Below are 24071 nucleotides of genomic sequence, written 5' to 3' on the forward strand. Positions count from 1 at the left end.
CCCAAAAAGTTCAAAAGAGGCCAAATAAAGTACGAAGTAATAGAGCATTGAGAAACATAAATTCAAAAAAGGTTTTGCCAAATACAGCTAAATATTGTTCAAAAAGCAGAACAATAAAGACTGATGAAAAAGAACTTTCCAAAAATTCTTTGATGAAATCAATTCCTCTTGAAGGGCGAGTTAGCGTCTCCTCGTCCATTAGTGACATCCGTAGAGTTGCTCATGGTAAGTGAAGAGTGTGAAGAATGATAATTTGTATCCGGTGATGTCAAAATCAAGACAAAGGAGACAAGCTTGTAGATATGAAAGAAAGTGGAAATAATGAGTGGTCTTATGTGACTTAGATGTTCAATTACGATCAATCAAATCGTAATTGTTTCTTAAAAAAAAAAAAAAAAAAAAAAAATCAATACCGAACAATAAAATCAGTTGTCCCATATAGAATAAATCATCAACTAGTAATATCTATAATGCTTTTATTGTTAGAATAGAGAACAAACACAACATTGCATTTATTTGAACAATGTCCGAATACCAATGTAATATAATTCAAGGATATCTTCCCTACATTCAATTCTACCAAAGGAAAATCTGTGACAAGTAAAAAGGTTTAAATGAATCGTAAAAGAGGGATATTTTGGTATTTTGGTAATGTTATTGACTAAAATTCATTAAAATGTCTTTGATAAATCAAAATATTATTGTATCGGAAAAAAAATATTACTATCTCGTTTTCCCCCTTCTATATGATTAATAAGTAAATAAAAGTAAAATGTATGTAATAATTTTTTTTTTTGATATCTGAAAGTTAAGGTGGTCCATCAAATGAATGAATAACTTTCGTCGCCAAGCAAAATACCCTACTACAGCATTTTCTGAAAGTTGGCTTATATGCAATGGTTCCACAGCATGCACCTTTCTTAAAAGTATTCAACACTCCATTGCAGCAGGTCCTGAAAGTTGGATTAAACGGTACTGTTCCACAGCATGCACGTTTCCTAAAATTATTCAACACTCCATTGCAGCAGGTTCTGAAAGTTGGAATATACCTTTTAGTCCCATATACAGCTGAAAATGATGTATACAATAAAAACATGTTAATATATGCGAGACGCAGATCGACGTATGGCCCCGTTCCCCTACCCCCCTCCCCCCGGCAACACGAAATATTAAAAAGTCTTCTTTTGGGATATATATATATATATATACGAATATTGCGCATTTAATAACGCCAAAAGGGCAATTTAGGAAAAAATATGTCGCAATGGCTTGTTTGTATAAATTTCGTGTCGATAAAGTCCCAAAATAATCTTGCTACAGTTCTTTAAACGACTTGCTTGAAATATGATATTAATTATCTGAGTGAGCTGTACATTTTTTTAACTGTCTTGGGAGATCTTTTTGCAATTTTAGGGGACAAGTGTACATATTCTGTTAGCCCGACTCATCATGGCTTGAAAGGTTATGTGCATATTAAGAGAAATTTTATGAGATATATCAAAATATAGGCTTTCCAACAATTTGTTTTTAAAACTTTAAAAGGGAACAGAAAAGTGTATATAATTATGTTTATCTGCATTTGTTTAATCAAATTTTATCAGAGAACACTATGTGTTCAATTGTAATCACCCTACTGAAGATAACAAGCATCTTTTTTTTTATTTGCCCTAAGTACAATGATGTAAGACAGATCTTACTTGATTCCATTTACTCAATTGTTGATGATAATGTTGACATGAATATTGACTTATTTCTTTTTGGAAACATATTATTTTCTTATGATATGAAGTTTGCTATTTCAAAATCTGTACAGTAATATATCAGTGACACTCACCGTTTTGTTTGAAATGTTTGTTTTATTTAGTCTTTTTTCCATTTCTTTCCTTTTTCAACATTATTTTCATTTATTCCACTAAATAATTAAGTGTCTCTTTCAAACCTTATATCTATATTTCCAATGACTTATAAAGGATATTTACATGTCTCAAGGTATTTGATTAAACTTAATCATGATTAATCACCTACATGCTTAAGACACCAGAGATCACGACCAGGTTTTGGTGGGGTTCGTGTTGCTCAGTCTTCGGTTTTCTATGTTGTGTTTTGTGCACGGTGGTTTGTTTGTCTTTTTCTTTTTTGCCTAGCGTTGTCACTTTGTTTTCGACTTGTGAGTTTGAATATCCTTTTGGTATCCTTCGCTTCTCTTTAAATATACTATGCATTCAGTTATTAACACTATACATATGTATTTGTTTGTGTGTACTCATAAGTAGTATGCATTTTCCACTATATTATTTTATTTGAAATACAGTTGTTAATATTTGATTTATACCTTGTACAATTAGTATGGAGAGAGCTTTTATAGGCTGTGCCTGTTGCTCATTCCTTTTCATGTCGTAATGAATAAAATATGTTTAAAATCAAGTCTTTCTGCATCAAAAGAGTTGACCGACTATTCAAACCGGAACGGGAATAATAGAATAATCCTCTTTGCTTATATTTGTCTATTTATGGTTTATGTTTCTGTAACAAAGAGCACAGGAACCGAAGTAGTCAACACGTAACCAGTTAGGTATGAGTTATGCCGCTTTGTCCGACAAACATTCCTTTTGACAACATAATTTGATAAGACGGCACAATTTTGTCGCCCCAAACAGTCTCAATATATCTGTGCAAATTTCAAAATATCGTGCATACAAAATACAGCATTTAACACTTTCTTAATATTTTCACCAAACACACGGACATCTATTCACAGGTACAATTTTCATTTCAATAACTTCAATCTGTAGACTACTGCTTATTTTTCAAAAATATATTTTTATACATTGCCTAAAAGTCATTTATGTCTTTGATTTTCTATGTTGTGTTTTGTGTACTGTTGTTTGTCTGTTTGTCTTTTTCTTAATTAGTCATGGCGTTGTCTGTTTTTTTTTCGACTTATGAGTTTGAATAACCCTTTGGTACCCTTCGACTCTCTTTTTATCAAATGATTTTTAGAACAACAGTTTTCCTTTTTCGGAAATATATTGTTTTAATGTAGCCACTTCAAAGGTAATTCTATTTTACGAAATCTGTCGTTGTATATCCTTATACATGAATGCAAAATTTGCACATTTTGCAAGATCGTAATTTTACTTGGTTTGGTAGGTTGAGATTAAATAAGCAAACGTACCTGCTTCGCTTTTCTCTACCAACAATGCAAATATCAGTAAAAAAAAAGCTATTGTTCCTTTGCACTTGTCCATTATTTTCTGCAAAACAAAATTTAATAGCCGATGATACACATGACTAATTTAAAAAGGTTTTACACTGCACTTTTGTATCTTACCACATGAAAATAAAGAGATGTGATATGATTGCCAATAAACTATCCACCAAAGTTCAAATCAAGTGGATGTAGATAACTATATTCAATTTTACGGCCTTCAACAATGAGAAAAACCATTACCGTATTGTCTCGCTATAAAAGGCCTCGACATGAAAAATATGAAACAATTCAATTGAAAAAAAAACCGCTTTTTTTATAACAATTTACGAAAAGCAAATATGACAGACATGAACCAATGACATCAACTGAACTACAGGCTCCAAATTTGGGACATGCACATATAGAATGTGGTGGGGTTAAACATGTGTGAAGGTGCCAACCCTCCCCTTAAACTGGGACAGTGGTGTAACAGCACAACATAAGAACAAACTATAAAAATTAGTTGAAAAGGGCTTCAATTGATATTCTATAGTGTGTCTTTCTATGTTGTAATGTTACACTACTATTTATGGTAAGGGTAAAGGTTGGCGCCTGTTAAAATGTTTAAACCCGCTGCATTTGTATGCACCTGTCTTAAGTCAGAAACCTGTTGTTCAGTGGTTGTCGTTTGTTGATGTGGTACTTAAGTGTTTCTCGTTTCTCGTCTTATATATAGATTAGACTGTTGGTTTTCCTGTTTGAATTGTTTTACAGTAGTCATTTTGGGGCCTTTTATAGCTTGCTGTTCTAAGTGAGTCAAAGCTCCGTGTTGAAGGCCCTACTTTGACCTATAATTGTTTACTTTTTTCACATTGTGACTTGGATGGATAGTTGTCTCATTGGCACTCATACCACATCTTCTTGTTTCTATTAACTCATCAGATCGATACAAAGCAGCAAAACATCTAGCAAACACACAGACAGGACGTGGAAGGGTGCTTATACATCAATAAAAAACAAAGAAGTCACAAAATACAGATCTGAAAGTACTTGCAGTAATTGACAGCTAGTTCAAAGCCTATGCAAAAACAATTAATAAAGAAATCATGTATCTAAGGCCGTGTTCACCTGAAAATTGTTTAGACCAGTAAACCACATGTTCACGTAATTTACATGCACATTACATAGAATAGAATTGAAAATTTCTCTGTAAACTTTTGTAACAGTTAGGCGTTGACTGAAGCATAATTTTTTTTTTTATTCTTTTTTTTTCAATTATGTTTTTTTTTGGGGGGAGAGGTGACAATTGATTAATCAAATGAATAAATGGTTTGTCCCACTAAGATGAATGGTTGGTACCTTAAGAAAATTGATCTTTTGATTTGGAGAAGGTTGAGAGTTTTAATGATGTCACGATTACGCAGGCTAAAACAGCGTAACAATATGCGAAAAAGGTATTCTGAAAATGATTGATTGATTGATTTTTTATTGCTTCCAGTTGCAAATAGTTCATGCATGTTCATGACGAGTACAAATTCACGAATAATACAATAGGTAAGTCCTGTAATAGAGGCCGTCAACGATAAAGATCGGTGCAATTTGGACTGCCATTGGAAAACGAGTGTATAGTGGATATGGACAGATATATTGCCTTGCAAAAGGCCACCTATTCAAAGATCTAATTAAAGTGTTGAATCTGTAACCTTTTTGAATAAATGTATCTAAAGGATTGATAAGATTACGCGGATCGTATATAAGTTTCCGGGCCCGTTAAACAACATCTCGGTAAAAATTAGGATGTGCTTTTTCGTTTGAAATAAGTTTTCTCCAGGTACAGCAAAACATGCAAACCAAATTTGTGTGGCTATGGAAGCAATGGGTTAAAGGTTTTAAGTAATTTGTGGTAACGACACACCTCACTTAATAATTGACCAGTACATTTTTTAATACGTAGATAACGCTCATTGAAATCTTAAACGTCACTACAGACACGGGCAAAGCAAACGAGTACGGATATATAAACACCGTAAGACGGAGCCAAAGGAACATCATTGTACAAAAAGGACAAATTAACAATAGGGAAAGCAAATCGTCCCTTTTGTCGTAAATTTTTGTGTAGAGTTTCTCGTTTCAAACTGAAATATCTTAATCTAGGAAGAGACAGTTATATTGCTGTTAATAATTGATTATTTAAAGTAAGTTCCTTTGGGTAAATTTCGGCAGTAAATATAGAGAATTCTTGATTATCTAACGAACAAATATCATCAAGATAACGTAAGTGTTGATTGAATTTATCAATCAGGTGTTGTCTGAGGTTGGCCATGAATTATGATTCATAACAGTATCGGAACATGTCTGCTATTCCAGGTGCACAATTATATACAAATAGTGTAGTAGTATAAAGAGTTAAACTGTCAAAAGCACGTAATTTATCTAAAACATTTTTTTACACTCCAAAAATAGTTTATTCCCATAAGTTGATATGTTTTATTACAGAAGTTAATGATAAGTTCTTTGATAGTAGTTACGAAACAAGCTAAATGCACTCAATGACATGTAGTAAACCAAGATGAAACGATATTTTACGGGATTGCTTGTGTAGTTTATGTAACCAATCCAAAGTGGAAACCTTCAAATATTCTTAGGAGGCCTTAAGCTGAGCTGTGGTAGTGACATGATTATTCACTATATGACTCTCTATGTACCGTAGGGCCTTGAATGTAGTTGAAGACATAATTACATTCTTAATGACTTCCGTGTATTATTTATGTCATACCACCAACACATTGTTGGCTGCTTTGTCGGCCGCTACAAACACAAAACGCTTTGCATGTTCTTGGATTTTGTTTTTAATCCTAATAAATGGGCGTCCTACTTTTATTTATTTCTAAGTTAATTCCGAAATGTGATATGCGAATAACAACAATATTCAAACATTTATTTAGATATGAATCAATTGACTTTTTGTCAGATTTCTCCCGTTTACACAATTTTGCACAATAATATGTACGAACATCTTTAATTACCTTACGAATTTATATTTATGTTCGACGTTGGACGGTAGTTTGGTCTTTTTTTTCATAAAGTTTATAACCTTTCGGTCCTGAACGATGTTGAAATCCCCTATAATAACACGGCTACATTTTTCTAAACTTTGATGTTAAACAGTCTCATGTTGAAGGAACATTACTTTCTATACTGACGCCTGATTCAACTGACGTATAATAAAAAAGTTGACTTCTACTGTTTTTTCTTATACGAATAAGAAATTATAGGTGGTTCTATGTTATACAACCAGTTTGCATAATATTTGCATAATACTCTTGTTTTTAAATACAGATAAAAGATAAGCTATTGTAAAATTAGAACGATGTTTATTTCGATGATTGCGGTTATTGCGATTACCATGAGACCTATGGTTGCGTTTTCTTTTATAACAATATATATCAATAGAGGATTTTTAATATATGTTTCCTTGGCGAAAGATATTGTCGTTAAATCCAAACCAGTTAGAAAATTCTACGGGATTCAAACTGTTTATATGATTGTCATGGTTGTTTCTGGTCGATTTGAATAGGTTGGAATTCTATGAATTTGATTAATTATTTTGTTTGTGTTCGAACATATATGAGGGTTTTCAAGTAAAAAGATATAAAAAGGAGAGAGAAAAAGTTCCCCGTTTACTGATGACCGAACAGTATTATCTGAAGATTATCTGGAGCAGGTTTCAAACTCATAAATCGAAAATAAACTGACAACGCCTTGGCTAAAAAAGAAAAAGACAAACAGACACCCAATAGTACACAAAACGCAACATAGAAAACTAAAGACTAAGCAACACGAACCCCACCAAAACTGGGGATGACCTCAGGTGCTCCGGTAGGGTAAGCAGATCCTGCTCTACTTGTGGCATCCGTCGTGTTGCTCATGTTAGTACAACCCCGGTTAATAGTCTAATTCGGTAGGTCACATTCGAGAAAAGGGAACGGGATTGTTGTTACGACATAAGGAACATATCCGCTATCATCTGTGAAACAGATATTCCATAACAGTCAACCAGCTCGTGATGGCGTCCGTTAAATTTACGGAGGGATGATTTCTACTTCACCATTTGGAACTCTTGGTTTAATAGCTTCCTTGTGAGTAGCAACCCTCGTTCAAGGAAATCATGATAGGAAATACAAGCCCGGGAATATCGTATTAATTGGGAGATTCATACTCCGTATGCAGGCGCTGCAGGAATGTTGCTACATAGAAATGTTAAGTTTACAATTGGGAAGCTAAAATCATCTCTTTTGTCGTAAAGTTTGTTTTCAACCGACCATCATTGTCAATTTCTAGATGTAAGTCAAGATGTGAGGCAGGATTATATGTGGATATCTACGTGCATTTTTGTTGAACGATCTAGCTGCAGAGGCATGGCCTCCTTTAATACAACTGTGGAATTTGCTAAATTTTAAAGGTGAATTGCAGTTAGAAGCTGTTGAATTGAAATAAGGAATGCGGTATTTTAAGGACGTGAATATTCGACGTGTGGAGAGGTTAAAAAACAGATATTTTTCTAGCATCCTTTTAACAGTTTACAAGGTTACAATTCTCGTTCAAATACTGGTAAATGTCAATATCACGAAATAACCTGCTAAAGAATCAAACTGCGATTTACAAAATAACAATTTTAACTTACCTTGAGTTTCACATCATAATGATGTATAATGACCCGGTAACCATTTCATACTAAAAGACGGCCAAAAACTGCAATTTGAAATGCCTGTACCAAGTCATGAATATGACAGTTGTTTTCCATTCGTGTTTAATGTGATTGAGCTTTTGATTTTGCCATTTGATAAGAGACTTTCCATTCTGCAAATTACAAAATCACAATGTCAATTTACTTTGAGTTTCACAACATCATGATGTATGTATGATCAGGTAACCATATTATAAATGATTACAGACGGCCGAAAAAGGCAGTTTGAAAGATTTGTCAATTTGTCAATACTTAGTCAAAACATTAAGTACAACCACAACCAAAAGTCTATCAGAAGTAATTTATATTTGTTATTCAGAAACACATTGCTCATTTTGATTGCGCATGTACTCCGGTCTACATTAAAAAAAAAAAACACATTTAACCATGGAACATGAAACAATGCCGATTTTTATATCATTTCAAACAAAAATGCATAGTGCTGCTGATGGATATTTTATATTTAAATATAGATGTCTACCTTATAAAGTACAATTTAGATTTATAGATACTTCCATATTTATGCTTCTACTAACATGACTAAGCCTGTTTAAAATTTCACGATTGTGGCATTCTTAGACAAATACTAGGGAAAATAACATTGATTCTAACCATGAAGTTTTCCTAGTACTGGTTTATATATACAATCTTAGCAGGTAACCAATCAATCTTAAAAAAAATCATAAATAAACAGATTAAAATTGACGTGTTACATCGTGCTCATTAATTTTATCATTAACAATCATTCCAAACGTTCGAACATACTGATGTTTAATGCAATTTTTGTTTGAAATTTTTCTGTCTCAAGTTTATGAAAATAAGGGTTATATTCTTTGTTTACATTAGATATATAGTCAAAAACAAAAAAACTGAAATGTAAATATATCAACATTTGCCACTTTGAGAAAATAGTCGTTCAATACCAGATAAAAGAGTTGCAGGACTTAGTTTAAAATTATAGAAATGTTTCAAAACTCCAGATTAACTAGTTCTAGTTCTTTGTGATTTATTACAGATCGTTGATCAGACGAACTACCCATAGTCAGTAATTACGAAATATAAATGTTTGAAGCTACCTTTTTGATATTGACTTTAAAGCAACAGCTTCAGATTAATCATTTTCTTATACGTATGTGTAAAGCATTGTGTCCTTTCAATATTTATATTGCATCAGGGTAAAAGTGTCATTGCGCGTTATTATTTTTAAAAAAATCCGAATTTCCAGTAAATCAGGGTTGGGGAACAACCACTAAACATGATGCCTTTCTGTGCATTCTGTTTACGGACAAGAGTTCTTCTACATATCATAGAAACATGTGTCGTATGTGCAAACTTGAATCAGCATCATGTGTTTAAATTGTCATCAGGTTAAAGTCGCAATAAAATTGTTATTTGTAATAAATCCGGATAAGCAGTGAGTCAAGACAAGGGAACAACCTGTAAACAGGATGCTTTTCTATGTATTTGACGTAATTAACATGATACATTGTAGGTTAATTTTATAGTTTGCTCCGTTTGTTCTATTATGTCTTACATATACACAACAAATTATAATTATGTAATATAAATTATTCTTAAACTTTCACAAAGAAAGTTGTTTGAAATTAAGACATCATTTAATTTTAGGCATATAATTTTAAAAGATTATTTTGAAAATTTTTTTCATTTCTTGATAGTCAGTATAACAATTGTCAGAAAGAGGCAACAGATACAAAAGCCACATTCAAACTCATAAGTAGAAAACAAACTGACAACGCCATGTGATAAAATGACCAAAAAAGACAAACAACAATATATAAAAATAATATAGAAACTTAAAGACCGAGCAACCAGAACCCCACCAAAAACCGGGATGGATCTCAGTTGCTCCGGTAGGGTAAGCATATCAAGCTCTACATGTCTAACCTGTGCTCATATAAGTACAAACCCGATAGTAAGTATAATTCGGTCGGTCACATGGAAGAGAAAGGAGGGCTGGATTGTGATTACGAGATGGGAACCTATCCGTCGTCATCTGTGAAACGTGATTCCGTAACGGTCAACCAACTTGTGATGGTGTCCGTAAAATTTACAAAGCGATAATTTCAACTTAGCATCTTGGAACTCTTGGTGTACTAGTTTTTTTGTGAGCAGCAACCTCCTATCAAGGACACCATGATAGGAAACGCAAGCCCAGGAATATCGTATCAAATTGGATATATATATATATATATATTTCATTTGCAGGCGCTGCTGGAATGTTGTAACATAGAAATGGAAAGTTCACAATTGGAGAGCTGAAATTATCTTTTTTTTTAAATAAAGTTTTGTTTTCAACCGACCTCTCATTTTCAATTTCTAGATGTAAGTCAAGATATGAGGCCGACTAAGCAGTATCTGCTGTATCCTTTATTTTAAGTTCGATGGGATAGATGGGTTCAACATAATCACCAAACTTTGAATTATTTAGTGAGAGGACATCATCTATATAGCGGAAAGTGAAGTTAAGGGATAATGCCAACTTATTTTTCTTTAATTCTTCCTATAAGTATGAAGTCAGCCTCAAACCACATGTATGAATAAAGGAACTAGTCGGCAAGAATAGGAGCACAGTTGCTGTTTTTGACGTCCTTCAAACGTAACTTTGTTATAATTCAAGAAATCAAGCACCTTGTTAATTTCAATTTAAGAGAATTTATGTTTGAATCAGAGTGATTTTTTACAATGTACGATTTGTCCCTGCCTAAGACAAGATACTTGTATCTACGTTGACCATTCGTTTTTATGAAACAAAGCTGGGCCAACTCTTTCAATTTGTCGTTAAGTTTGGAATTGGAAATACTTGTGTTAAGTGTCAAAAAATCTAATTTTAAATACTTTTGCAAAATGAAAGAGTCATAGATAGTATGTACTCTAATAAATCTTCGGAATATGTTCAATTTTATGCGTTCTATCCATCAATCAATAGTATTGTCTACGTGAGTATGTAGTGCTTAGCGCAAAAAAACACTACACCTGTTATTCACAGTGTATATTTTCCCCGTCAATTAATTGTATGAGCAGGCAAAGCTTAACAAAATTGTTGTCAACATGCTTAAAACGCTTTCTGAAAACATATAATTAAATATCATATTTGTATTAAATATGGGGATGTTGTATGATGAAAATGAGCCAACGATTAACCAGAGTCTAAATGACGTAGATTTAAGTAACTATATGCCAATATTCGGCTTTCACCAACGAGCAAATCCCATACCGCATTGTCAGCTATAAAAGGCCCCGACATCATTTAATTTTAGGCATATAATTTTAAAGGATTATTTTGAAAAAAATTTTCATTTCTTGATAGTCAGTATAACCATTGTCAGAAAGAGGCAACAGATACAAAAGCCACATTCAAACTCATAAGTCGAAAACAAACTGACAACGCCATGGGATAAAATGACCAAAAAAGACAAACAACAATATATAAAAATAATATAGAAACTTAAAGACCGAGCAACCAGAACCCCACCAAAAACCGGGATGGATCTCAGTTGCTCCAGTAGGGTAAGCATATCAAGCTCGACATGTCTAACCTGTGCTCATATAAATACAAACCCGATAGTAAGTATAATTCGGTCGGTCACATGGAAGAGAAAGGAGGGCTGGATTGTGATTATGAGATGGGAACCTATCCGTCGTCATCTATAGATTTTTGGGATTTTCTGAAATAAGGGAGAGAAATTGCTACACCCTGTTTAGAAAATGTCACTCTCAGTCTCATATGAAACTATAATAAAACAAAATTGAAATTCAAAACATGACCTTGACCTTTGACCTTGACCTCATTTTCCTTTTGGTGGACCCTGGACCTCAAATCAGAAGACCCTAGGTCTCTATCAATTAGGGTTTACCATTTACCAATACATATCACTTATATAAAATGCATACGGGGAATAACTCTCATATGTAGTCTCCGGATCGATTTGGTCAAAATTATTTTTGATATCCTTAGAATATAACGAGAAATTTTTTGGTGAAACATGTTAAACGGTGTCAGTTTCAAAAGCGTATAAACTGTTCGATATTATATACAAAATATCTAAGCGATATCTTGCGAAATGAAATCTTCTAGCAAGGTATAGAAGTGACGGAAGAAAAAAAAATCAATTCAGGGAATAATTGAAGGTCTTGCCACATTAAATTTCAAACCAAAATATATATGTTACGACATGACAAAGCTAACAGTTTAGTTAGAATATTTTGTTGCTATCTTATACAGTTTCTGAGGAGAAGCAATAATTAGCTAAAATAAAAATTTAGAACATGACCGTGACCTTGACCTTGACCTCATAAATATTTTGTTTGGACACTGGATCATATCAAAAGACCCTAGGTGTCTATCACTTATGGTTTAATAGTTACAAATACATTTCAATTATATCAAATAAATAAGGAGAAATAACTCTCATATGGAGTCTCCGGATCGCTTTGCTCATTTTACATCCTGAGCATAAAACAAGCAATTTGGAAAAAAAATAGTCATCGATTTTTTTTACGGTTGCGAAGAAGTAGAGATAACAAGTAAAACAGTCTTTGAATAAACTGTTCGACGTCATACACCAAATATATATCTAAGCGACTTCTTGCGAATCAAAATCTTCTCGCAAAAATTAAAAGTATAATAATAATCAGAAAAAAATCAATAAGTATTTCCACGGAAGAGTGCAAAGACCTAATAATGTTGTGTTCAGCATTGGCAACGCGAATAGTCACAATGTCCTCAACTTTTCACATAATCAAAGCTAACACAACATTGTTCTATTAAAGATATAGGTGAAAAAAAATAGTCCAAAGGATATTGACATTAATGCCTCTTCGTAAACACGGTAATCTAATGTTTGTGGTTCCTGTTCAAATCATCAAGATACAGGACTTCTGCTGTCTAGGAAGCTAAAGATCAAGAGGTTTCTACAAATAGATTTCTTCTACGTAAATAGAGGTGAAATCACCACTTCAAAATTTTGCTATCGTTAGACTAGCTTAGTTTATGCTTTAGATATATATGTTGTTAATTGTACTTCTACATGCAATCATGGTGACACGTTCTTCCGTTCGTAATACGAGTATACATGTTTAAGTACGCTGACATATACTCTTAAACTTGTAGATCTAAAACAGCTTAATCTTCCGAAGATTGCAAACGTTACTGTAACAGCGATTTGGGATTTGTTTCGTTTACTTGTATTTTAATTAGTGGCAAAGGTAACAGGTAATCCATTAAGAAATCGATATCAAATATATCCAAGTATAGCTTTAAAATATGTGTATATACCACTATGAAATATAGCAAGTACCATTTAGAACGTTTTTCCCTATTTCCAATGGGGTCTTTTAATTGTATATCACTTATACTAATTATAAAAAAAGAAGCCTGGTATGTTTACAAATATTTGAATTTTTCGAAGTACTAAAGACTTTCGACCCCAGAAATAGATTACCTCAGCTGTTTTTGGCAAAACTTTTCGAAATTTTTGGTCCTCAATCCTCTTCAATTTCGTACTTATTTGACTTTTTATCTTTATTTTTTTAGGATTCTAGAGTCACGAATATATCTTTTGTACACATAACGCGTGTCTGTCGTACAATGTTTAAAATCCTGGTATCTATGATATATATTTTAATTATGATTAATAACAACGAAAAGAACACATTTACTAACTTTTCAACTATTTGCTTACAGATACTCTTTTGCTTCACCTTTAAATGCGTCGTAGTCATGTTTTGATTTAATACATTCAAACTGACCACACGCACGATACACGCACGCACGATACACACACGGTGAATGCACGATGAATGCACGGTGAATGCACGATGAATGCACGGTGAATGCACGATACACGATACACGTACGATGAGCGATGAGCGTTACACGGAAGATTAACGAAAAATGAATGATGAATGATGAACACACGATACACGCACGATGCACGATACACGCAGGATGAATGATGAATGATACACACACGATACACGCACGCTGAATGATTCATTGACGAATGAACGATAAGCGCTTTCTACAAGATTCTAAAAGCCATTTTATTTGGATTGCACTTAGAATTGATGTATGATGATGAAAATATATAAGGGTATACAAATTTTAGATATCTCGCTTTCCGAGTTGATTGGTCGACAATTTTACTGAACATTCCAAGTCTTAAGGAGGCTCGAGGGTACAAAAATTTCAGCAAAAAATTTTACATTTTTTTTTTATTACAAATTTTATTCATTACACTATTAGTTGTTACTTTATGATATTGTACAAAAATCAACAAAAAAAATCGATTCGTTTTGGCCCCCGATGACTTTTAAAATGTTTATATCATTGAAAAAGCTCCAAATTATCTCCCTTTGGTGCAAAAATGCCACTTTTTGGCATTTAAATTGAAATATATTTTTTAACTCATCGGTGACCTATATTTTTTATTATTGTTTTCAAATAAGCTGTACTTAAACTAAACAATTGTAAAATTTAAGCGATTTCTGTAATTTAATTCTATTTTTATTTCGGTATTACCTATGTTTCTCCTATTAGTTCAACAGGAAAAAAGTACCTTTAAGTTAACAAAAATGCATGCTTCTTTCGAAGACAGATTGTGAGCTTAAATGAACGTTGACCCCATTTTTTTATTTTATTTTTCTATAAGGTATATGATAAAGTTCATTTATAGAAAAAAAATAGCGAAATCGGATTATCCTATGTTTAAAAAAAAAAAAAAAAAAATAGAAACCCTTTGAAATTTAGCCCTTAGTTGATTTTTATAAGTCATTAGTGTACTAAGATGTCCTTAGACGTGTTTAGACGCACCCTTTTCTGCTCTTTGGTCGGATTGTTGTCTCTTTGACACACCTCCATTTTATTCAATTGGTTGTCCATGTTGTCATTCTCTTTATCTCTCTCTATGATGCTTTTGCAGACAAAAACAATTCGCAGAATTAATCTAAATAAGCAGACATTAAACTCTTTCTTCTAAAACTTTTAGGATTAAACCTAATTGCATGAAAGTGATTTAGTATGTTATTATCAGTCTTATAACTTTTTCGGATGACCTTAATAATATTAACCTATACAATGGTTTTTGACAGAATTTCATATTTTGAAGAATTCGTTCTTTTTATCGACACATTAATTGCTGCCATAAAATGTTATTTTTTGCGACGTCAAACTGTGAAATATCGGAAAAAGATGCATTTTTTAGAGATTTAATCATTAGCTTAAAAACGGGAACATGGACCCCTCTTTTTAAAAATGACGTTTGGCTTGATACTGTATGAAGATTATTCGTTCCAACTTTTATGAAGAAGCAACCGATTGTTTGTCAACTAGATGAATATACAACAAAAATCTTTTAACAAAATTTGAATATTAATAAAGAATTGTTACACAAATGTAGAGCCCAATTTTGTAATGAAGATATTCCTAATCTCAAATTCGCATATGTTTATCTTTTGAAACAAAAAAGTTAAGGATGTCTGTTCAAAGGACAGAAATGTCCAAGAAACCGAAATTTTAAGTAAATGTCGAAAAATTCAAACCCATTTATCTTTTAAATTTAGTACATAAAGATATAATTTTTATTACATATTCAAATTGATTTTGTAAAAATTAGCTTGTATGTGAACTTTCGTGAAAAATCACTGTGGGTTTAAAACTGTATCGTTTGCCCATAATTGCCCTAAAGTTAAATGTCATGGCCAGATTATGAGGGTCTGAATGGGAATTAATTATTTTTGTATTCTTTCATTTTAGGCAATTTTTTCTATTCGTTATACCTTTTGCCGATTATTCCATATATTCTAGTACCTCATCATTCTCTTGTCTATATATTTGTCTTGTTATTTTCTGTATTCTTTATTTTTTTGTCAATGATTTTCTAATCTGTAAACCCCCATCCACACCCTCATGTATAATGGAAGACGATAAACATTTTTGTTTACATACCACCCGTTGTCACTTCTCACCTGACATACAAACCACATGTTGTTATTTCTCACCTGGACACAGGACTGATATATATATATATATTACGTAATAGTAACGAATGTAAAATTATCGATATAGTAAATTCAGTAGAATATAACCTGAATCAACGCATTGGCTTGTTAAATGTATTTTGATCTGACAACAAGAATACATTTGTTTATCATATTTTTAGTTTATTTAAAATTTATAATGTAAATGGGGAATATGTAAAAGAGACAAAAAACCAAAAAAGAGCAGATAACAGCCGAAGGCCACCAGTCATATTTGATCACGTTTTAGTTTCGAAAAAGGCAAAAACCATCGTATTTTAAAAAAATCTGTAAAAGGATGATGAAAGTTTTAACGAACTTGATGGCTATACAGGCTGAGCCCTCGCACGTTCGGTCTCTAACAGTTGCCGAATTTAAGAGCCTATATCAAGAGATAGGCTTTACCTAGCTGTAGGGGTTTTAAAAAATATCCATTTTATTTTAGGAACCAAATTGTGGCTTCTTTATATTTATATCAAAATTGAAATTCAAAGCAGTATTTTGTCGAAAAGAACAATGACCCAAAGTGCAACATGCGAGAATAGGTTCCATTTTCCCTTAATTTTTTTTATTGAAGTGTCTAATCTTTTGAGGTTACGTCACGAAAATATATTTTAAATAAAAAGGTGCAACTGGATGCATCCCTAAAAAACAAATTAAAAAAAATATATATATAAAATGACAGGTATTCGTCAATCAGACAGCAGTCCAACATAAACACAAGTAGTTTACCTGACATCTAGAATAAAAGGTTTAAGCGCAACCCGCGCTGGTATCAACTTTCTGAGTTGTGAGTAAAATTTGATATACATGTAGGACTCTGAAACGTGAAATATACGAAAGTTTTATTTTACGTACGATGGAGAGTGGCATTCCCTAAATACGCACGGGTCCACAAACTATTATTTTTATAATATAACCGTAAACAAAGTAAAGATACATGTTGAAGCAAGAATCATTTCCACATGCAGAATATCAAAAGGGACGATCTCTCAATTAGTATGCAACTGTAACTAATACATCCATAGACCATAACACTAGTAAATGCTTTATATACTGACATTGAAACAAGTATACTGCTCATAATAATTGCACATCTGTAGACTTTAATCTATAGGTATCCCGCGTTATATAATCCATCGCACACCATCGAACGGCTCATCGCTCTTCGGAAGCAGACCAGCGCACTTCATGGGTGACCATCAAACTTCATGATCCCCATTGCACCTCCGATTCATACATATATATATACACTTTTTTTTACTTGATTTTGATAATTGCAAACAATTTTATACCGATTTTCTAATAAGGGTTTTTATTTTAAATAACAATTTTTATTCCCGTAGGTATTGCCCAAAGAAACAAGGTTTATTTAAGGGTTTACACATCTTCATAGCTAAAATATTTGATACTTACAGTGGAGATCACTTCTAACCTCTCATTAGAACTGTCAGATTAATCTGTCATAGAACTGTTCAAAACTGTCCTAGAACAGTTCTACCTAGAACAGTTCTACCCTAGAACTGTTCTAAGTAGAACTGTCAGAATCAGTTCTAGGTAGAACTGACCAAATCAGTTTCTAGGTAGAACTGTCAGGATCAGTTCTAGGGTAGAACTGTCCAAATCAGTTCTAGTCGTAGAACTGTCAACAGAACTGACCAAATCAGTTCTAACCGTAGAACTGTCAGCAAAACTGTCTAAAACTGTACAGCCGTAGAACTGACCAAACCTGTCAGGATTGTAAAACAGTTCTAAATGACGTCACTGCAGTTACGACATTTTCCGTAACGAGAAATGTTAAAACAGTGCTGTGATGAGAATTTTTTAATATATATTATATTCTTTTGACTTATTTATTTTTAAGACAAAGAGTAAGAACTGACTAAATCAATTCTAGCCCTAGAACTGACCAAATCAGTTCTAATCGTAGAACTGTTCTAGTCGTAGAACTGTTCTAGCCGTTGAACTGTTCTAGTCGTAGATCTGACCAAAGATTTGGTCAGTTCTAGGTAGAACTGTCTAAAACTGTTCTAGGGTAGAACTGTCAGGATCAGTTCTAGGTAGAACTGTCTAAATCAGTTCTAGGTAGAACTGACCAAATCAGTTCTAGGTTAGAACTGTTCTAGCTAGAACTGTCTAAAAGGTGTCAGGATGATAGTTCTAAATACTGTCCTAGAACAGTTCTCCTGACAGATTCTGACAGTTATGATGAACGGTTAGAAGTGATCTCCACTGTATGTCACGAACAAATATCTATGACAAACATTTCTTAAATTGTCAATATATAAATTTAATATAATAGATTTTTTTTAAGAAACGTAGGTTTCAGCTACAGCAGACTAAGTTGGCCTAGAAATAAGAAAATGTGGTATAATTGCTAGTGAGACAACTATTCAAGAAAGTTCAAATCAAGAGGAATTTTAGCAGTTATATCTATACGACCTTCAATAATGAAAAATTCGGAAACCGTAAAGTCGGTTATTAAAAGCCCCGTCCCGACATGAAAAAAATTAGAAACAATTCAATAGAGCAAACTAACGGCCTTCTTTATAACAAAGCAATCTTGCCACACAAAAAAAAGCCCAAATATATAACAGAATTGAAGTTACGAAAACCACTCAACTACGTGCTTTTGACTTTGGACAGACACATATATACAAAGAATGTTGTAAATGTGTAGGTCCTTTATTGGTCATATAGCTCTACACTCTTATCTATTTTATACATTCTTTGGCTTTCAAATAAGGACGTATATGTGTAGACTTTCGTCTTTTACTGTAAACGACAGTGTCCCCGAGAGTCAAAGCCGAAAATAAACTTGTGTAAATTTCTGAAACATACATCTCATTATTTAACCAATGTAAGCAAAACAAATAATACCGTTTTACTATAAACCAAGGCAATCTTTTATACTAGACAAAAGTTGCTGGATCTTGATAGATGCATACGAAACTTCAATGAATCGTTTGTATTTTTCAGAATAACTGTTATATCCGATAAAAATGAAGAAAAAAAATCTATCGGATAATAACTACGTTTTTTTCTATGAGACAAAATTGATCCCTATTGGAGTCAAATTTGTCATATGGATTCGTAAAGGACAAAACATATCCTCAGTAACGGAACAAAAAATACCCCCATGGTAAAAAAAATCCGTCATTCTTGAATAATCCTAGAAGGTTAACAAAGTACTATTGTGAATTATTTTTTCGGATATTAATCTTTTAGACATACATTAAAGACGATGTCCCGGATATGCAATCATGAACACGATGAAAAGTGAATCCGAGAAAGTGTTACATGTTTATTCTATTCAAATAAAGTCTTGTTATGATAATACCATATATTTAATTTTTTTTATCAGAAAATAAAAAAAGACTGTATTTTAAACCCGTAAACACAATTTCAAGTTAAAAAAGTTCCTCAATTTAAAATCATTCTTAAGGAATAGTCATTCGTGTAATAGTACTAATAATGACAGATGGATCTAGGTCATCAGTTCTAATCATCTTAGATTACTAACCCCTTTCAAAACTGAAAAGTAAAGATCATGCATTCTTATTGTTCAGATTGATAAAATCTTTTCCATTTGCTGACATTATCTCCGATTTAAATACTATTGATCTGATAACCGCTATGCAGGGCTAGTTTTCTTTGCAGATAAGTAGTAACCTCCCTTGTTTATGTGATGTTGTAATTAGTCGTTTTATTTTTACCATCTTTATATAATATTTCATTGTATAATTTAAAATTGTCATTCATTTAACATTTAAATGTAGTAATTTTACATTTTATTATAGATAAAAACAAGAAATTTGAAAGTCTTTGATTCATTAACCACCTTAGTTCAAATCATAAGTCATGCGGTCTATTCTGTCTACATGAAGCAGGAAATACACCGGGTTACCGATGGCTATGGAAAAAGAAAGGAAAACATTGTACAACGTAAAACGAGAATTAGATAGAACAAAATACAGAAATGGAATACAAATGTAGATATTTTTCTTGTTTAGTGAAATCAAAAACGAAAAACGAATTAAAACACTTTTGATTTCCATTTTGGTTTTTGAAAAATCAAAAACGAAAAATGAAAATACTTTCGTTTTCCGTTTTGGTTTTTGAGAAAACACAAATACAGGTTATTGCATGTTTGTTATTGAGTTTGCATACTATAAGCTTGTACCTGTAACAGTTATCTGTTTTTTTTTGGGACTAGGCTTTTTGGTGTAATTGTTGGTTCATACCAGGCGAACAATTTTGTTTACAGTTTTAAAATTGGACCCGTTTCAATGTCGAACCATAATGAAATTGAACTTTGAGTTTTTGAAACACTTTGGATTTTCTACCCCAGGATTATATTACCTTTGCTGTGTTTGGGAAAACCTTTCGAAATTTTTAGTCCTCAATTTGGCTTTTTTAATTCTTGTGATCCGAGCGTCATTGATGAGTGGCTCGGTACTTATACATCCCGCCATTGTGTTATTGTGCTATCGTCATTTTTTGTATTCTTGTCTTTCATATTTGCTTATATGCTTTGTCTATTTGCCATTTTGTTTTTCTTTGTTGACATATTTGTTTGCTTTTATAGTGATTAAGAATATAACAATGTTAACTGCTGTACCCCTATTTTTGACATTTTTACATGTTATGTCTTTTTGTTTTGTTCACACATTGTTATCAATATAATGGAATTGTATGCGACTGTCATGCAAGTGAAAGGTTTAGCGAGCTATAAAAAAAGGGAACAGTAGTATACCGGTGTTCAAAAGTTATAAATCGATTGAGAGAAAACAAATCCGGGTAACAAACTAAAACCGAGGGAAACACATAAACTATAAGGGGAAAACAATCAACAATAGGAACACTGAAGGGCAACAAAAACAAACGCCAACGTACATAGAAACGAACTATTTGATAACAACTGTCATATTTCTGACTTGGTACAGGACATTTACAGAACAAATGGTGGGTTGAACCTGGTTTAATGGCTAGCCAAACCTCCCGCTTGTATGACAATGTTAAATAATATCGCTAAAATGACAACACTACGTGACAGAAATACAGCACAACCACACGCAAGAACACTCATTACAGAGAAAGGTACAAACAAATAATATAATAGTCGACACAACATGCAAACCGCAGAACAATAACGAACATCTTCCATCAACGACAGACACCACAGGACATCACAAACAGGGGCGCACGTACGTAACGAACATGCAATCTCGAACTTTGTACAATTATTTTTACAATACCAGTCCAAACAATTTTCATGACAATGATGGTATTGAAAGGCAATTTTATAATAATTTGGACTACAAGCGATAACGCATAACACATTATCCATCCGAAACCATAGCAGAAACATCAAAAATAAATACATGAATGTTAGATGTACAAAATACCGAGACACATCGTATAGCAATGCAAATTCACATTCGGTATGACAGTCATATTAGAGAATAGGCCACGTTCGGTACTTAGCAGTTTCTGCGTAAGGAGCACACTCCTGTATATGAATTTAGTATAGTGTGAACATGCACATATAAAACCAGGTTTAATCCACTATTTTATACATAAGGAAATGCCTGTACCAAGTCAGGAATATGACAGTTGTTTTCCATGCGTTTGATGTGTTTGAGCTTTTAATTTTGCCATTTGATAAGGGACTTTCCGTTTTGAATTTTCCTTGGAGTTCGGTATTTTTGTTATTTAACTTTTTATAGACGAAAAGTGGGTCTGGCGTACAAAATGTAATTCCTGGTATCGTTGATGCGTTTATTGTAACGTTTTATTCAGTGTTGTAAGCTATTTTGGTGGTCCGTATCGTTTCAATAATTTCTTCCCTTTTCGACAGATTTATTTTACTGTTTATCCCTTTGTTGAGTTTGAAAGAGAGGCTAAAGATACCGAAGGGACAGTCAAACTCATAAGTGGAAAATAACAACGCCATGGCAAGACAAGAAAAAGACCAAAACACAAACATTAATACACAAAACACTTAGACAACTAAAGGTATACGCTCAATAAAAAATCTATCAATTTAACATGAAAAAAGTCTCTATAGTCTAATAAATGTTATCTGACATCTTTGAACTAAGAAATGAAGAAAAAAAACCACTATTAAGCATACAATTAAAGCTGTTCCACGTTTGCTAGTTTCGCCTAGCACAAAACACCGTTGCAGCAACTTTTGTAAGATGCTTTATACGCAACTGTTCCACAGCATGAACCCCATCTGACATTTCTCAATACACCATTGCAGTAGGTTTTGTAAGCTTTCGTAAAGGCAATTATTCCACAGCAGGAACCCTCACTGACGTTATGCAATACATCATTGCAGCAGGTAATATAAGATCAATCATACACAACTGTTCCATAACATGAAGCCTCCATGACATGTCTCAATGCACCATTGCAACAGGTTTTGCTATATCGATTAATGGCAACCGTTCCACAGCATGAACTCTGCCTGACATTTTGCAATACATCATTGCCGCGTTGTGAACTGAACGACTTATTTAAAGTAGACTATATATTTTCTGAAAGTGCCAGTGTTTTACCTTATGTAGTTCTATATCATATCACATAGTATTGATCATTTTTTAACTCTCTTCAGAACTGTCATATAAATAGCATTGTAAACAGTTCATAAGCGATACTGACATAATCAGCAGTATCAAAAGCTACCGAATGTACAGGAAGAACGTTCAACAGCGTTATTCAATACACCCCTACAACAGTTCGTAAGTTTGACCGAACGCTATATTTCCACAACTTGATTACTCCTTTTTATAATTAGATATATCATTGTAGCAGGTTTATAAGGAAAGGACATTATCATTTTAGATATCAGTAACTATGATTTTAATGTCTTCTTTCATGAATTAATACGTAACATCAAATTTCTTTTTTTTTACAAAAAAACTTGCAATAACTTGGATTTCTTGATCAACTTGTATAAATAATTGACTGAATTTTTTTTGGGGATTTGGCTCATAGTAGTGTAAAATATGTGAAATAGTTTATTAGTTACCAACTCCAAATTTCCACATCCCAAATTAGATGAATTCCCATACATCTAATTAGCCCAACGATCTACGTGTTGAATACAGAAACTTTACGTACACACCCTCAGACGACAATGATATCCATGATATATAAACACCCTCAGACGATAACTGGTATCCACGATATATATATATATATATATATATATTACAAAACTTGGAAGAAAAATAATGTATGAACAAGACAAAACATGGAAATAAACTATCTTATTAAGGCCTTTTTTTTTATTATTTTCATGAGAATAAATTGATTTATAAAATACATTTTATATTACTGCAATCCTGACCATGTATATCTAGTCTAAAAGAGGGGCGAAAGATACCAGAGGGACATTCAAACTCATAAATCGAAAATTAACTCACAACGCCATGGCTAAAATAGAAAGAAAAAGAAAAAAAAAAACTGACAAACAATAGTACACAAAACACAAGAAAACACTAAAAACAAACATACTGATAAATACAAAAGAACCACATATTGGTTAAATAATGCTATGTTGTAACCGGAGAATGTGCTGGAGTCCAACCACTGGTAATTTACAATGAGATACCAACGCTTCTTTTTTAGAACGTTATTTTAGAAACATGTAATACACACGTAATTCTTTTGTGTTTTCTATATCTCATTTTTTACGGCAACCTTTAATAAAATCCGACACATTTGGTTTTGCATTTATTGTGTTGTCTGGTTGATGTCTCATTTATTTTTTATCCTATATATGAATATCTGGAATGTTGTTTGACCGCAAGTGAGAAATAAATATTTCATGCATATCAGGCTAAAAGCATATGATTATTTAAGACAGGTTGAACATACCAAATTGATATTCAAATTCATAATTCGATGACAACTGTCAACGTCATGACAAAAAGGGTAAATTGACCAAAATACAAACAGTAGTACACATAACACAAAATAGAAAACTAACCCCACCAAAAACTGTGTTTTTTACAAGACCTACATAATCAACGTTGTTTCTAAGATACTAGCTCACACGTTAAAAGTTTGTAGTAATATGTTACT

General features: G+C 32.7%; 1 protein-coding gene and 2 long non-coding RNA genes across 7 annotated transcripts in view; 2 read left to right on the forward strand and 1 right to left on the reverse strand.

The window, feature by feature from the left end:
- The window catches only part of LOC127709114 (uncharacterized), a 113329-nt gene that overhangs the window by 81021 nt on the left and 8237 nt on the right, over nucleotides 1-24071 (forward strand). The window lies entirely within an intron of this gene.
- Nucleotides 1-24071, forward strand: part of LOC127709117 (uncharacterized) — a 304003-nt gene that overhangs the window by 68866 nt on the left and 211066 nt on the right. The window lies entirely within an intron of this gene.
- The window catches only part of LOC127709115 (uncharacterized), a 113131-nt gene that overhangs the window by 68196 nt on the left and 20864 nt on the right, over nucleotides 1-24071 (reverse strand). The gene's annotated exons all lie outside the window — the stretch shown is intronic.

The sequence above is a fragment of the Mytilus californianus genome, unplaced genomic scaffold (assembly GCF_021869535.1).
Source record: "Mytilus californianus isolate M0D057914Y unplaced genomic scaffold, xbMytCali1.0.p SCAF_7, whole genome shotgun sequence".
NCBI classification, from domain to species: domain Eukaryota; kingdom Metazoa; phylum Mollusca; class Bivalvia; order Mytilida; family Mytilidae; genus Mytilus; species Mytilus californianus.